A 12,574-nucleotide genomic window follows, 5' to 3' on the forward strand; every position below is an offset into this window, starting at 1 on the left:
ATGACGCATGCGCACACACGCGTTCCCGGTGGTGGTGACCGCTGGCCCCTCCTCCCCAGGGGTGATGGGAGTCTCGTGTTCCTCATCACCTGTGGGCAGAACCTGGACCTCGTTCCTTCCTCCCCCCTGCCGCGTCCTCATTTCGGCTGCTTTGCCACTCTGCTCTGCTTCCTTCCGTAGTAAAGCACCCACACCGCCTTCCCTACATCTGCTGCATCTCACAAACACCTCCGGGTCATGTTTTCTCACTCACTGCAGCTCCCTCCTCCACTGCCTGTGACACAGCCTCTCCTCGCTTCTCACTGGGCGCCCCCTGCCTCGCACAGCCCTCCCCCGGCGGCTGCTTTCCAGCGGTGCCCCCACCCGCTCTCTGCACACTCGGGGCCTCCAAACCCTCTCCCGCGTGTGCTGCCTCAGGTGACCCTTTCCTCACACCCCCTTTCTGTCACAAACGCCCCCTTCCCCCTCTGCCTCACTCTCCCCAGTGACCTGCCAGCCATGCTAGAGGCCCCGTGCCCCCCTGAGCGCCAGCAGGAGAGGAAGAGGCAGGGCCAGGGGTATCTGAGACCTGAGGGCAATCGGCGTGGAGGGCTGAGCATGGCCAGGGCCTCTGCCTGGGGTTGGAGGGTCTGACTGCTTTCCTGTAGCAGCCTGGATCATTCCACCCCATATCTGGCTCCCAGAAGATGCTCCCGTGACACTGAGACAGTGTGAGGGGGTGGGGCCTGGGTGCTCCTAACCTTTGGGAACTTCCCTGCTGCCTCCTGTTGCCTTTAGGTGGGCAACCGGCTCCAGATAACCCACCCTCAGCTCCACATCCTTCCCCCTGCCTGCTCTGCCCTCTTCCTCCTTCATCCTCCCTCAACCTGCCTTCCCAACTCTGACTTCAGTTGAAAGAACACAGGTAGATGGGGAAGGAGGTGCAGGACCTGGGCACGTGGGTCACCGATGGGGTTGCCAGGGCAGAGCCCTTCCTGGTCATCCTTCAGTCCATCTCATACACCCCACACCACCAACTCTCCCTCTCACCCAGCTGCAGAGCCAGCAACAGTAAGACCTGCCATTTGCAAAACCAACTTCCCGTCTTCCCTTGATGCCTCTAACACACTCAGGAGAATGTTGACCCAATTCGGCTCTACCTTGTCAGATCTCATACTTGCATGAACTCTCAGAAGGCAAACTGACCTTAGTCTCCACTTTTGCCACATAGAAGTAAGGAGGTAGATATATCAAAGGAGGACATACATCATAAAAAGCATTCAAGTGTCAAACTGGACATTTGTGGTTGGCTTTTGTTGGGGAGTGTCTACACCATTGACCCCAACATTTTCCAATGATAATTTAACAGATGCTCACTGAGCACTCACTGAACACTCATTGAACAGTCCATAAAGCTCCGTGGCTAAGAGTATGGACTTTGGAACCAGACAGACTTGGGTTCAAATCCCAGCTCTGCCACGTGGTAGTTGTGGGTTCTTAGACAATGATGTCTATAAGCCCCCATTTCCTCCTCTGTAAGTTTAGAATTACAATGCTTTTGACTCGTTGGTAAGATTCAAGTGAGACATTCAGTTAGAGAAATAAACACAGGATCTGGCACAAAATACACATTCCATAATCATTAGCAATCATTAGTTTTAGGTGCTGAAAAATCTAGTGATGGGTGAAATGGAATTGCTCCCCCCAGGGAATTTAGAATCTTGAAGAGAGGAGCTGGGCAGATACCCAAAATAACTATAATACACAAAATGGTAAGCGCCTTAAAATGCAGCAAACAAGATGGTACAAAGAGAATCAGGAGTGGAGGGATCAATTTTAGTTTAGGGGGCCAACAAGGGAATGTCAAGAAAAGCTTCACCAAAGCAGTAGTTGGCAAGTAGGTCTTGAAAGATGAGAAGGATTCTGACAAGAACCAATGGGAGCAAAGGGCATTCCATTCTAGGATGAGGACAAAGTATAGCAAGAGGGTGGAGGCAGGAAAGTCCGTGCATGTCAGTGGATGAGGTGGGAACTTACAGTGTCCGGTGGAGAAGGAGGGGAGGGTGGACAGGGAGAAAAAGTGTGAGGTGCTTACGAGCTTTGGAAGCTAAATGTTTCTTTCTATGCAGTAGACATTTCTTTGACTCCTGATAATCAGGCACCAAACCAGAGTTCCAGGAGCCCAGGGGTCTAGTGGGGGCTGGGACTCCAGAGCTGGTTCTTGGAGAACTGCCATCTAGAACCTTTCCTCGGGGCCTCAGATTTCTAAGAGTTTGTTAGAGGAAGCAAAATGCTTTCCTAGTCCCTGGACACCCTTGCTGGCAACCATCGAGGCCCAATTGATCCCCACTCCTTCCTGACCCCCAGAGTGTGTTGCTGAGCCCATGAAGTCCTGAGCACACAGCCCAGCCTGATACAAGTACAGCGCTTGACAGTGTACAAAGCTCTTCCTGTATCTTTTCTGAGAGGCTGGCAGGGAATAGTGTCCTCTCAGGGAAGGGAAGGTACCGGATCAGTCATTGGGTGACACAGCCCCAGCTAGACAGGAGCTTGCCTCTGTGGACTCATGGTTTGGTAGAAAGAGCACAGACCAAGAGACAGAAGCCTGGATGCTGGTAACAGCTCCGTGACTCATTGGCTCCGTATCCGGGAGCCATCCCTTCCCATCCCTGGACCTCAGTTTCCTCGTCTGTACAATAAAAGATCTGGAATAGAATCCACCTGCAGCTGATCCTGAGACCCCTGCCATCTCAGACAATCTATGATTCTACCTTTGTGCGTGGTCCTTTCAGGGCACCAGACTGCCTCCCAGAACTAGGTTGAAAAATAAATGTAATTAAAAGAGGAAAATACTACATCTGTAGAGCTACCTTTTATCTCCCTTTTAAAATGTAAAGTTAAAAAAGGAAGATAATGACCAAATGAGGAGGAGGCAATCCCTCCTCCAGCTGACGTGGGGTGGGGGTGGCGGGGAATAAAGCATCTTCAAAGACAATGCTTCACTGAGAGGCAGGTACAAAGCCGGACTGCTTAGTCCAGGGTGCAGGGGGCTGGCTGTGTTTTGATGCCACCACTGCATGGAACTTGGCAGCCCACTTGTGCCAGAGGTTACCTGATTAGACAGGTCCTATTACATCCCCTAGACTCCCCTGCACTCTGTGAAGGCTCCAGTGGTGGAGCCAAGGCAAAGCCCATGGCCAATTAAATCCATAAGGGCTCTTTGTTTGGTCTGAGTTTTGATTTGTTTGTTTAGCAAAATGTCAGACCAATTAAAGGCAAATCCAAGAGCCCTCCAGAGCGCACATGCAGCTGCAGAGTCACAGAACACAGGAGGGAAGAGAGGAGAAGCCAAGTGGGGAGTGGGGGAGTGGGGGGCCCACCCTGGTAGAGGGAAGCCCCAAGCCTGGTTGGACAGGGTCACCCAGCCAGTGGTTCACCATTGGTGCAGAGGTCTGGATGTAAAACCTTGGAAAGACAACTGTGTATCCGATGACCTGAGATTGTCCTAATTTCAAATTTGCCCAAAGGAAACCCTTCCTTGTCAGGCAGAAGCAACACCTCCCTTACATCTGGTGACTGGGGCTCCTGCCCTATACACAGCAGCCCAGAGCCCACACCTCCCCTTCTAGCCCATGCTCAGGGCACCTACGCAGGGAAGTCCCTGCCCCGATGCCCCAAGCTGACTTCTAGGACTTGCCAAGGCATCTTTTCCAGTCTGTCTTCCCAAGGACACCCTGCCACCAGCGAGATCTCCAGACCTGGGTGGTGGCTGTTTGCAGGGGGAGCTGGACATGTGGGTTGGGATGTCCACACGTGTATTTGTAAGCCTCTCAGCTCATGGAGGAAACTGAGGCCCCAAGAGGCCCAACCCACAAAGCAGTCACCACCTCTCTACCCTCACCCCCACAGTCAGTCCCCAAGACCGTGAGCACGCAAGAGCTTCCAGGTGGGTCTGGGCTCTAAGGCGTCATTCAAGGCTTGCTGTGTTCAGCTCCAGCAGGTCTAGCTATGAATAACAAAATTCCACTCGTCATACTTGCCAACCAAGGAGAATGTGCCAGTAAACATTTGAACTATCACTGAGCACCTCCGTTTACTAGATCAGAAAACACAGACAGCCAAAGCAGTGCCTCCAGCCCCTGCCCAAAGTGGGGAGCCTAGAACTGCTCCCCCAGTCAACGATCAACGCCCCTCTCAATCACAGGGGGAGGAATAAATGATCGGCAGTCAAGCCGTAAACGCGTAATTCCTAAGTAGCCCCTCTGTGCCCAGCATGGGGTCAAGGTCTGAGAGAGAAGGGCAAGATGAAGTCAACTTCACTGCCCTCAGGGAACTTACAGGCTCGTTAGGAAGCTGGAACTAACCTTCAGGAAACCAGGCAAGATCACACGCTAAAAATTTTGGCTCTACACGTGCAGTGTTGGGTTTGAGAAGGAAAAATCTGGTGTGGACAGACATGGTCAGGCAGAGCTTTCTAGAGGAGCAGGACTCGGAGGAAGCCTTAGGAATAGGCAGGGCTCAGATAGGCAAAGGGAAGAAAGTTGGGCAGGCAGGTGGGAGGAACAGGAGGAGCCAAGACACTGGGGTCGGAAATCCATGTGGGAAGCAGCGAGGAGGACGTCTGCTGGGAGGGCAAGGGGGTGAGGTGGGATGGATGGAGGCATCAAAGTCTGGCTATGATACTAGGACCCTGAGCAGGGAGTGAGAGAAAAGGGGGAGCCTAAGAGTCATTGAGAAGGAACAGGGGATGACAGGTCGCGTTGTCTCCTTTTGTGTCTGAAAGGATTCTGATGTTCAGGGTCATTTCGGAGTGGAGTGTTCTCTCATCTCGAAGACAAGGACGAAAATACGACCTCGTAGGGTCGACGGGGGTGGATTTCATGAAATCATTCATGTAGAGCATTCACCAGGGTGCATGGCACATCATAAGCATTCAATAAACATTAGCTATTTTAATTATTACTAACATTTTCCCGACATTCTGGGGAAAGTAGAAGACCAGAGGCAGTAGAGAACCAGGTCCCACCCCCATTAGAGGGTACTACCCCCAGCTCCCAACCCCTGGCCAAGGAGCCAAGAGAGGACCAACGGATCCACTTTATGGGTGGAGAAAGCAAGGCCTGGAGAGCTAGAGTGTCAGCCAGGCCCACCCTGCGGCAGATACGGGGCTCCAGTCCGAGTCTCAAAGGTCCTGCCGTTGTCCGTGACCGGCGCCCCAACCCCCTTCACACACCGACTGCTTGCCAGCTCTGCTCCCCTTGTACACGGGCAGTGGACAGCTCAGGTCCCTCGGCCCCCGGCTCCCTGGCACCTCCCCACCAGCTCTCAGAGCCGAGGCTGATTGCTTCCATGCAATTTGAATTAATCTCATGCTTCAGGTGGAGCTTGGCTAATCAGGGGCGACAAGAAGCCGAAGTGGGTGCAATCAAATTAACAACGCTAGGCCCTGGCTCTTTAAGAAGGGAAAAACAAAGCTGGCACCAGAAGGCTCCCCCCCAACCAGCCCTTCCCAGGGGAAGCCTGGAGCTGCTGCCAGGGCTGAGCACAGAGAGCTTCTCCTGGGGCTGCCACACCCCAGGCCGACCACCCCACACGCCAACAATGCCCCTTTGTGGCGGCTTATCTCACGCCGCCAAACAGGACTTCGGTTCTTGTCAGGATCTTGTTAACATGGAGCAGGGACACAAGCCTTTCGGAGGAGGGAGGGGAGTGGGCTGGGTTCGGGGAGGGAGGGGCCCACGCACCTCAAATGGGTCCATGTAATCCATTCAGAAACAAAAGGAGACAAGAGCCTCTGAGCCAGGAGGCCCCCTTCTCCCCTGGCAAGGTGGGTTTGCAGAGCTCTCTAGGGTGTGTGCTGTCCCCTGGAAAAGCCTCTCCAAAAGCAAGGAGGAGGACGTCCAGAAAAGCATTTTTGTGTGCCCAGAGAGAGCATCCTTTTTAGCAAAAAACTCTGAGACTCCTGGAGAGACTTCAGTTAGACTCTCAGAGGGACTTCCTGAGAAGGTCAGGTCTTGCCTTGGGATTGGGAAAGAACGTCACTACTTTGCTGCTCTTCTTCCAACCTCATTGGCTTTGAGGTCATCTTGCCTGAGCTAGAGGAAGGACCAGAGGGGCATTTGCAAGGGTGGGGGTGGAAGAGGAGGGTCATCCTACCCTATAGTTCTTCCTTCAGACTCTGTGAGATGCTCTCACCCCCCTCCCCCAAGCCCATCACCTAAAAGAGCAGAACAGCCTTACCCCTCGCTGTCCGGGTTCCCAGACCCATCTGCTTTCCCCCAAGTCTGACTGTATTTCTATTCAGAGAAGCTGGGCTCTTTGCACCCCCATTCTGCTCCCCTGCCCACCGTCCTTCTCCGACCAGCGTCACATCACAGATAAAACAACAGATGCCCTCAATCCTGGCTCTGCCACTTACTAACTCTGTGGCCTCAGTTTCCCCATCTGTAAGGTGGAAATAAAAATAGGGTTGTTGTGAAGATTGAGTTACTGCGTGTAAAAGAATACAGAATAGTGCCTAGCACAGAGTAAGCCCTGCAAGGATTATAATATACTTTGCCCACGAATGGAGTTAAAAAGTGCCCCAAGCTTCCTTTTGGAAATAACATTATATCAGGCCTCTCCCAGCAGCTGGTGGCATTCCCGTCCATCTTCTTCCACATCCTCCTTCCCACACAAACACACTGCGCCTCTCCTTTGGGTATTCATAACTGCATTTTCCCTCCCTGGTGACTCGGGTACTGTCAGAAACACCAGCTGAGCTCCCATCACCAGCAGGAGGAGAGGGAGGGAGACGGAGACAGAGAAGTCCTGACTCACCACTCCCCTAACCCCTGCCCCAAGCCCCGGCCGACCCTAGACTGGCCTCCTGGCCCGGCCAAGCTCTACCCCAGTTTTCAGCCAACTTCTGCACTCCCCTCAGAATCCCTCCACACCGTGTCAGCCCCACCCAGCTTCTCACTCCTGGGACAAAGCCCGGGATGGAAGAACAACCCACCAGGCAGAAGGAGAAAGCTGGATGAAACCAGAGGAAAGGGCGCCAGTGAATTATCAGCCGACTTGGGGCTTCGTCATCTGCCTGTGGTTTTCCAGCTGTGTGACTTTAGACAAACCACTTAGCCTCTCTGAGCCTCCGTTTCCTCACTGGTACTCTGGGGGCTAAAAGCTCCGGGACCACTTCCTTAACAAGAAGGAAGCTCCTGATCAAGGGTGTGCTGGTGCTGTGCAAGCTGCAAGGAGCAGCTTATGAGGTGGGACCCCAGAGAAGGGGGGAGAATGAGTAAGGGAGGGACCAAGTAGGCGCAGAATTTATCACCCCCGCGGCAGGATCTAGGGGCCCTAGAACTCCATCCCCAAGCCTGGGGGTTGGACTGAAAGTCTGTGGATGCTGGGGGTGAGCAAGGAAGCAGAGCTGTCTCGTGGTGTTTTTGAAAATCTATCAGCCTCTCACATCAAATTAAAATGTAAATAGCAGCTGGTCCGGGCAGGACCTGGGGGTGACAGGAGCCGGCCTGCGTGTAATTTCACAGACAGGAACCGGTTACATCGGATTCTGACAACTGTCTTGTTTCTGAAATTGATTTCCTCTCCCCTCGGCTTGCTGCCCCAGGAGGGCCCGGCAGCGAAGGGAGGGGGTGGTTCCACTGGCCAGTACCCATCTCTTCTCTGTGACTCCTGCCAATAAGGCCCCATCAGAACCAGGAGGAGGAAATCTGAGACTTCTACGGGGCTGTAAGGCTGTGGCCTGAGCACCCCCGGTGAAGCCCCTCCCTTTCCCTGGAGTGAATCTGACTGTGGACCAGGACAGGCTGCCCAGGGACCCTGGGGGAGCAAGACAGGCACCCAAGGCTTGGGAGCCGGCCTTCTTTCCACAAGTGCACGCGAAGTCCTGAGCGGGGATGCTTTTCCCCTGGAGAGGTTCCCAGTCAGACAAGGAGCCAGGGATGCTGCAGTATGACACGTGCCGTGCTGGGGGTGCTCAGTGCCCAGAAGAGGGGCATCTGCAGTGACGGGGGCGTCAGGAGTCATCAGGAAGCCTCTTGGGCTTCTACCAGGCTTCACCCCAATTTGGCTGTGTGCAGACTGACACTGTACCTGGCACTGAGGTTGTAAAGCTTTGAATAAGACTGGCCCAGCTCACCCCAGGACCCCAGGGAAAAGCCCGCTCTCCCCACCTGAAGAAGCTGTGTTGGAAGGAGCTATGTATTAAGAGGCAGCTCACCCACTTGGGTCTCCTTGATGCCCTTAAGCCCAGCCCCTCCCTGTTCCCAAGTCCCCAGAGAATCTCCCACTGCATCCCTCTTTGTAAAAAGAAATTAGGTTTCCCTGGCTGTTAATTGAATTACACTGCAGGGAAGCAGAGAAGTTGTGTCTCATTAAAGCCTCCTGTGTTCTCCTGGAGCACTGTGTTGCCTTTGTGGCTGCTATCAGCTCTGGTCACGCAGAACTCAGCCCTGCGTGTACAACCTCCTCTCCCTCCCCAGCTCCCCTTCCTGTATCCCTAAAGCTGCAGTCCCTGGTGCCTGCCCTAGGAGTGGCCTGCTGAGGCTGCCCACCGCAGAGCAGTCATAGCGTTTTGGTGACAGCCAAATTCCACTTCCCAAAGCCAGATACTGTGTGCACATGTGGCAGACAGTGAGAGGTGGCCTGCCCCTGCAACCACAGTAGCACAGGCTTGAAGAGGGAAGCACTGCTTTCTGGAAGTCTCAGTTTCCTCATCTGAAAAGTGGAGATAGTAAGACTTACTTCTCACAGCTGTTGTTAGGGGAGGTCAGTGAGCAATGAACCAAGGGGCCAAAGCATCCAGCGATTGCCTGCTCCATCAGGGCATCACGGCCACAGGGAGGCCATGGCACCGAGTCAAGAAATACATCAGGACCCAGGCTTTGGAGCTGGAGAATAATAACAGTACCTCCCCCACATGACTTTATTCATGAAAAGTACTAGAATACTGCCAGCGTGTGGTACACAGTCAGTTCCCAGTAAAAAGTAACCATAAAAAGTGTGTGTGAGTGTGTAGTGGGATCATGCACTTATGCAGTGCAAGACTGTGAGTAGGTGCGTGTTAGACAATCACATCAGGATACTGACATGCAATTGACAATTGCATCAGGTTACATGTGTGACACCACATGTGAGTTTACAGTAAGGATATCAGAGTGCAGGCTATGAGGGTGTGACTGTGTGTGTGTGTGTGTGTGTGTGTGTGTGTGTATCTGTGCTTCTGCAGGTGACTCCACATGAACATCTCTAGGGAATTCTTGGGATCTGCCTTCAACCCAGAAAGCGCTCTGGGGCACAGCCGGGTCTCAGTGCAGTGAGGGTTCAGTCATGTTTACTGCTGCGATTCAGTGGAGCCGAGACCTTGTGGAATAATACCCAGATTTCTCGAGGAGCCGCTACACGGCAGGCACTTTATATAGATGGACTGTTTGCCCCCATAATGACTCTGCAGGGTCAACAGCCATATCTTCACATCACAGAGAATGAGCCTGAGGCTCAGAGAAGTCAAGTAGACTGTCTTGAAGCCCACACAGCTGGTAGAGACGAAGGTAGAACTCACATCTGTCTGGCCTCCAAGCTCTTCAAGCTGGGTGGGGTCCTCAGAAGCAATCTCCTCTTCTTCACTGATGGGCTCCCCTGAACCTGCTGTGACAACATCGGGTTGTGCCACATGGTGCTCGTTGCCATAACAGTGGTGAAGGGAGCCCACCCCTAGCCCCAGGTGTGGTTATTACTCGGGGCTGAAGGACCAAGTGGGCTCTTGAGGTCCTGTTGTCTCTGGTTTTCCCTGTCTGTCTCTTCAAACAAACCTGATTGGGAAGACTCTGTGAGGTGGGACGGGCACGTATGGATACACAAGTTGTGCACTGCTCAAAGGTACGTAGCCTAAGGGGCAATTGGAGCCTGGGCCCCAGTCTCTGCTCCCTGGCACCATGTTGCATCCTGCCAGAGGGGTGCCTTTATAACTACACACAGGCCCTGGACAGGCTGATCAGTCCTACCTGGAGAGCAAACAGGGGTGAGCTGCAGATTTCTCACTCTGGTGCAGAGCCTTGAAGTTCTCCTACCAAAGGAAGACTCTTCCTTTCCCCTCCCTTCCTTGGAACTCTGAACTATGCTGAGGCTTGACCCTGTTATTATCCCCCTTGTGCATACATACGCACATGCATGCACACACACACACACGCACACACACCTCGATATGAACATCTCTCAGCTCCTCTGTGGCTTTAGCAGCAGCCCCTTGGGAACAAGGACTCCTCTTCCCCAGGAAGGCCTCAGGGCTCAGGCCCCCCAGCGGTGCTGGGCCCCAGTCTCTGATCGACTGATCACAGTGGGGAGAGCAGAAACAGCCCACGTGCCCCTCCCTCCCACACCCCCTCATTTCAATCCTCTAGGAAAAATGGAGGCTTCTGCAATGCAAGGCCTGACTTGTTGATGTAAAATCTTACTCTATATTCCACCCAGGTTTATACGAGTGAATTATGCAAATCTTTGATGGAAAAATATTCCTCCGCACATCCTTGAGAGTGTAAAACCTTAGTCAATAATTCATACTCGCATGTCTCTGACTGCAGGCTTTTTCTTCATTATAACTTGCACCTCGTTATTTGTCTTCTGAGTTTTATTGTATATCCTGGTGTAATGCCGTGCATTATAAAATTTATCTGCTTCATTATTTGATGAGCCAGTGCTAGGGATTGTGCTGAGATGCTGGTGCAGGGGCCGGGGGCCAGGACTGCCCTTAGTATCACGTCCCACACGACAGAAGACAGTAGGAATGGCTGGCGGCATGGTGACTTCAGGGATGCCAGAAACCACCCTTCATCCCCCACTCCTGTTCCCCTCCTGACCCACTGACTGGCATCTCAGGTTGCACCATTGCAGCCCCAGGCCTTCCTTCCTTTCTCCAAAGGCTTATTTGTCCTTAGAAGTCCAATGACCCTGGAGAGTTTGCTGGGAAGAATGTTGTTTAAAACTGGAGGGGAAGACAAATCCAGAGGACCCTAGGAGGGGAAGAAAGGGCAGCCACTGAAGTGGAGCAGGGACGTGGTACCCAGAGGGGATCCCCTGGGTTGAGGAGTATAAAAGGAGAGAAGACAGAGCATCCTCTTGTCCCACCGTCCAAGCAGGCTGAGGGGGATACGGTGAGCGGGTGAGCCGGGTCTCGGCTCTGCAGAACTCAATGTGAGGAGGCGTCCTCCCCGCAACAGCGGGTGGGGAATGCAGTCTGATTCTTACAGGCACCACAGCGCCCCCCAGCGTGTGTACTCCAGGATGGTTCATGGGCACTCCCACGACAAGAGCACTGGAGACCTGCACTCTGAGAGGCAAGGTTTCCCAGGAAGGTGATGAGGGAAAGGCAAGGGCAAGGACAGTTTCCCAGCTGCATCAGACCCAGTGTAGGTCTCTGGGAACTGCCCTGCACATCGCTGCCTCTGGGCCTTTGCTCCAGCAGGTTCCAGCGCCCCGGTTGCCCTTTCCTCCGCTCTCCCCGTTGGCATCCTGCCCCGTCAGGCGCTGAGCCCCTCTCCTAGCACAGAACTCGGCAGTCATTCCTGGAATGGCTATTTTGTTGTCTGTTCTCACTACTGCAAGGAAAGACCCTGGGACGGGGTTTGTCCCGCTCACTGTTGGCTCCAGAGCCCAGCATGAGGCCCAGTACATAGTAGGTGTGCAGTCATTGCTGGCTGAATGGCTGGCTGATGCCTCCCCAGACACCCCTCTGCCAAAGTTAGTTTCTCCTGCTACCTCTGTGAAACACACTCATCAGATTTTGCTCATTTTCATGTTGCTCAAGCAAGTCTCAACCTCCTCCCCCCCCTTCCCCACTCCCAGGGGGGCAAGGACCCCATCTCATGTCATGTGTATCCCCCAGCCTGGTACCGTGCTGTGTACTGGCATAGGTGCTGGACACGTGTTTGTTGAGTTGATGAAAGAGAAAGGGGACAGAATTTGACTGGCAGCAGAGACCATCTTTCCCTCTGCCCCTCCCCTCCCCCTGCTGCTGGCCACGGTGCTCAGGCCTGCGGAGGGTCAGGACTGAGATTCCTCTTGTCTGGGCAGTGGGAGGGCTCTCTCGATGGCTAGCCAGGGCCTTGGCTGTCCCATGATGATTTTCTCAGGTGAGTAGTGGGCAGGGGGAGGGAGCTGTTAGTGCACTTGAAAGAGCTTAATTATGGTGCTGCTCGCCAGGGTTTTCCGTTGCATTTTGTTTGGAAGAACAGGGGAGTTTCTCAGCTGTTTGGGAGGGCCCTGCTGCCTAGAAGCAGGGGGTAAACCATCTGACTGCTGTGGAAGAAAGGGCTTGAGCCTGGACACAAAGCAGAGGCCCCAGTGTTTTAGAGCAGTGCTTGCAGCCTTGGGTCCACAGAGGTCCATGCATCCAACTCAAGGGGTCCATGAATTTGGGCAGGGGTAAAATGGCATCTTGGGTTTTTTTCACTAACTTCTAGTTGAAATTTAGTACTTCTTCCATTTTGAACATAAGCAACAAGCCACTGCAGTAGCAGTACCTGTGACTATGACCAATAGGTATTTTCATCACAGCTGTTGCAGAATATCTCACAATACGTTTATGCTCATCACTACT

General features: G+C 53.3%; 1 protein-coding gene across 1 annotated transcript in view; it reads left to right on the top strand.

Annotated features, from left to right (window-relative positions):
- Window positions 1-12,574, top strand: part of DSCAML1 (DS cell adhesion molecule like 1) — a 314,095-nt gene that overhangs the window by 254,551 nt on the left and 46,970 nt on the right. The gene's annotated exons all lie outside the window — the stretch shown is intronic.

The sequence above is a fragment of the Vicugna pacos genome, chromosome 33 (genome assembly GCF_048564905.1).
Source record: "Vicugna pacos chromosome 33, VicPac4, whole genome shotgun sequence".
NCBI lineage: Eukaryota > Metazoa > Chordata > Mammalia > Artiodactyla > Camelidae > Vicugna > Vicugna pacos.